General features: G+C 30.7%; 1 protein-coding gene across 1 annotated transcript in view; it reads right to left on the reverse strand.

The window, feature by feature from the left end:
- The window catches only part of LOC101511906 (uncharacterized), a 4,057-nt gene extending 3,789 nt beyond the window's left edge, over positions 1-268 (reverse strand). The window contains exon 1 of the mRNA XM_004506186.4: positions 76-268. The gene's annotated coding sequence lies outside the window, so the exon portion shown is untranslated. The remainder of the gene's footprint in view (positions 1-75) is intronic.
- Positions 269-4,875: the final 4,607 nt, after the last annotated feature.

The raw sequence follows: 4,875 nt of genomic DNA on the forward strand, positions 1-4,875 counted from the left end.
GGAAGAGGTTAAAAAAGTGATAAAATCATTGAATAGAAAATAAGAGCTTATCCTCTGAGAGAAATTGTAATGTACCGAATCGGCGGAGACTGTCGAGGTCGTACGATTATCGTGCTATCGAAACGAAACAATGGAGGAATTGGGAATTGCGTTCAATTATTGAGGGAGAAAAGTGTTAAGGTGGAAATCTTGAAAACCTAATCACGATAGGAAAAGAACACGCTAATAAGGGGTAGAAATCTGAAAAATTCAAAATTGAAAATCACTTAAAACCAAGTTCTATTGGAGTTTTTGATTTTTTTATTTGGTGATAAATTGTCTGGATCAAATTGGATTTCTTATTTTTCTTTTTTGATTTATTTTTGTTTTATTTTATTTTTCCATAAATAAAATCTTTTATTTATTTTTTCTCTTATCTTTAAAATCTTCTAACATATTAATTATATAAAAAAAATGAGAATTTTGGATTTGAACTCTTGTCCTATTATAGCAAATATCTCTACAGCTAATGTATGAAAAGCATTTACAAGACAATCTTTTATTTTATTAAGAATATGAAATATTGTATTAATTGTTTTATAAAAAAATATAGAAATATTGTATTAATATATTATTTTTGTTGACTAGTTTGTATTTTTAGTGTTTGAATAATAATCAATATAGATATATTTACGGTTTGATTTGAAGAGAAAGATTTATTCGATATAAATATTATAAAAGTATAAATTTTAATTCTTAAATTTTAATTCAATCGACAAATATAAATATTATTAAGTTATATGTATTTATTATTGTCTCTTCGTCCAATTTGCATGTAAAATTGTTGTTAACTAATAGTGAAGATTGATTGCGAAAACAGGCAATAAAGTAAGATTAAAATTAATGTTACTGAGAAAGTCTCACCTTGAAAGCCATTTCAAGTAGATAAAACTTGTCCAACATTTATCAACTCATATAATATATACCTTTATTAACAAACAAATTAGGTGCTCTATGCAATGAAAAAATAAATAATGATAATTTTTTCATTGAGTAGAATCATTAGGGACCACTTAATAAACATATATAAGATAATATAATGAGATCCGCATAAAAAAAAGATCAAGAATGGTAATCATGAATCCCAAAAAACTATTTTGCTATTCACATTTTTTTTTCTATTTACACTCCTCAATTTTTTTTTATTTATAAAAACAAAATATCAAAAATGTCTTTGCTTATTTATATAAATTTTTAAATTCTATATGTCTCTTCATCATAATCTTTAACCTCATAACTCACATATCAATATTCATTCATAATTCATTAATCACAACTCATAATTATTCAAAACTTATATCAGCCACTTATAACTTACACCTCATAAGTCTCCTCTTCATATTGTGGTTAAAGTCACCAACAAGATATGTTTATTTATCTGCGTTTGAGTTTCTTTTTTCTTCAAAATATGAGGATTTTACGTGAACTCAGTTCACGTACGGTGTAAATAATTCATCGTTCGCAAATCTAACGTATATTTATGTGAATTGAATTCATGTACATTATTAAATTTAAGAAATCACATGCAGTACGTGAATCCAGTTCACGTAAGTATACATGATTTAAGTTTGAGTATTCAACGAAGTTTAATAATTCACAGACACTGTGTGAATACAATTCATGTACACCTACATGAACTCAATTCACGTATGTGGTGTGAATTCAAATCACGTAGACTTACGTGTATTCAATGCACGTATACGTGATCTCAATTAAATAAGTGAGACGTACGTGAATTGAGATCACGTAAGCATTTGTAAATTGAGTTCACATAGGTGTTCGTCAATGTGTTTGTGAATTCAGTTCACGTAAACGTTCGTGATGACAGTTCACAAATTTCAGAAGTTTTTAAATGTTCTTATTGGATGCAAATAAATGGACCAAGAAGAAGACAATAGTGAAGAAGTGTATGATTGTTTGGATATTGATTTTGATGAAATGCACGATGGCTTGGAACGTGATTTTGACGAAATGTATGATGGTTTGGAAGTTGATGCAATGAATGATGGTATTGAACCGAAATTGATGATGTTATGAATGATGGTGTAAATAATTCATTGTACTCAAACTTAAATTCCATATACTTATGTGAATTGAAATCACGTGATTGTGTTTTTTTTATTAAATTTAAGAAATCACAGGCAGTACGTGAATCTAATTCACGTAAGTATACGTGATTTAAGTTTGCGTATTCAACGAAGTTTAATAATTCACAGGCACTACGTGAATACAGTTCACATACACCTACATGAACTCAATTCACGTATGCGGCGTGAATTCAGATCACGTATATGTGATCTAAGTTAAATAGGTGAGGCGTACGTGAATTGAGGTCACGTAGGTATTCATGAATTGAGTTCTAGTAGGTGTTCATGAATATCTTCGTGAATTATTTCACGTACACGTACGTGAATTTAGTTCACATAAATGTTCATGATCTCAATTCACAAATTTCTGAATTTTTTATATGTTCATATTGGATGCATATAAATGGACTAGTGACTCTTCATCATATGCATATTTTTTGTTTTTAGTCTTATTTATCTTTTATTCATTAGTTAATTTAAAGAGTTATTTGATATATTTTGTTAATTTTATTTATTTGATTTAATTAAATGTTTATGTTCTTATTTCCTTGATTAAGTAGAGTTTTTTCGGAGTTTGCGTTGTTACTTTGTTTTATTGAAGTGTTGAATTTTGATGAGAAATCAATGTTACTTATGTGGAGTATTTCAGCCATATTTCGAGTTGTAGATGTCCAATTGGAGTCAAACCAAGTGCAAATGAAAGCTAAGTTGCATAGCAATAACTTTCATGAAGACATCAGAACCCAATTCAGACTCAAAAGAGGAGAAAATGCAGAAAACGTCAAATCAAAGAAGTTGTGCGTCTGAAGCGCAACAGCCGTGCCTGAGGCGCATTTTCAGGCTAAAGCCTCTGTTGGGACGCGCTTGAAGCGCAAAATGTTGCGCATGGCATGCGACATCATTCATTAAAATATTTTTTTTCTCACTTTCTAGGGATCTTTTTGACTATTGGGAAATTGAGAGACTTGTGCCCTAGCATAGAAACTCAAAGACGGTCGTTTCTAACACCATTTGAGTAGTTTTATCAAGAATCATTCATGAATCTTTCTTGTAATTCTTCTCTAATCTCTATCTTTTCTATCTCTATCATGAGTAACTAAAAACTATTTGTTAGGGATGAGTGTAATAAGATGAAACCTTTATTTTCCTGATTTGATTTCTAGTTATATTAATGAGTTTATTGAATTATTTTTCTCATCCCTATGCTTAATGCTTTTTATTGCTTGATCAACATTAAAATGTTCTATGATTTGTATTTTGAAACAGGGGTGGACTTTACGAATGTTTGAGATAAGAAATTCATGAATTTGTAGTCTAGGGATAGATGCAGGTGATGAAAGCAATTATATTAGTTGCAAAGACAATAGTTTAACAAGAGAATTCATGTACGATAAGGCTTAATTCTAATCTTAAATTCACTAAGGAATTAGGGGTTACTTTGGAATTTAAGTTTTTGTCACTAAGACTAGGGCTGGACAAAAGAGATGAGCCCGCTTTATACCACCCGGCCTGCAGCGGGTGAAGTAAACTGAGCCGGTTGGATCGGACCTAATGGGTCACACGGGTACAGTTAAAGGGTTCAATAGGGTAGATTCAGGCGGGTTCGGGTTATGAATTTTGGACCGGCAGTGACCGATCCGTCCGATAACAGTTTATAATAATTATTAGTAAGTGTTGGACTGGGTCTACTAAATCCAATTTAATTTGGCCCAATATTATAACTCAACGTCTCAACCCTAACCCTAATTTTAATCAGTCTCACAATTCCACCCACAGCTCATTCTCTCGTCATCATCCTCTCACGAACGCTATTCTTCACACCAGTAAACCCTAATTTCTTCAAGCCTCAACGGCGGCCAACGACGGTCAGTGGCGGCCACATCGACTTTAGGTTATCACTTTATCTCTTATTTCTCAACTCTCTAACCTTTTTCGTTCCAAACTTTATAATCTCGTTTTTCAAAACTGTCTTTTTTCGTTTTTGTTGTTTTAAATCTGTTAGTTTCGTCTTAGTTTCATTTTTGATTGTTAGTTTCGTCTTTGTTGTTATAAACATTTTCCTTTTTGTTAGCATTTTCAATCTCGTGTTAAAAATAACATTTTTCATCTTTGTTGTTTTAAACATGTTCATCTTTTTCTAATTTATTTTGCATTGTGTTAGGGTTTTTATTTCTTTTTATTATAATTAGGGTTTTGATTTAACTATTGTTTCTGTTTTTGGATTTTGTTTGATAATTAGTTTGCGTAAACTTTTAATTGTTGAATTCTGTGTTTTATGTCATTCATAGGGGACAAGCAACCATTACCGTGGGAAATGCGTGTTAGAGTTGCATATCACGTTGCTCAGGCACTAGATCATTGTAGCATGGAAAACCGGAAAATATATCATGATCTGAATGCTTATAGGATTCTTTTTGATGAGGTATGATTATGAATCTTTCATTATGAACACATTCACTTGTATACTGTTACTATTCTTTCAGTGGTTGTCCCGATATAAGTGAATATATGTAGATGCCTTTTTATGATTAGGTATATCGATCTTGTATATTTTAATTTATTCTGCAGTTTGTTGTTTGAACTTTATTCTTGAATGGTCTTCTTCTCTAGATCCCTTATTGCCACAATAGTCTTCTTCTTCTGATTTTTTCCCAAAATACTTTCTAGAGTTTGACTTTTTAATTATTAGATATGAATCACCCCTTTTTGATATTCTGGTTGTGGTAAATTATTAGATATGAATATTCTG

Source organism: Cicer arietinum, chromosome 6, assembly GCF_000331145.2.
Source record: "Cicer arietinum cultivar CDC Frontier isolate Library 1 chromosome 6, Cicar.CDCFrontier_v2.0, whole genome shotgun sequence".
Taxonomy (NCBI): Eukaryota; Viridiplantae; Streptophyta; class Magnoliopsida; order Fabales; family Fabaceae; genus Cicer; species Cicer arietinum.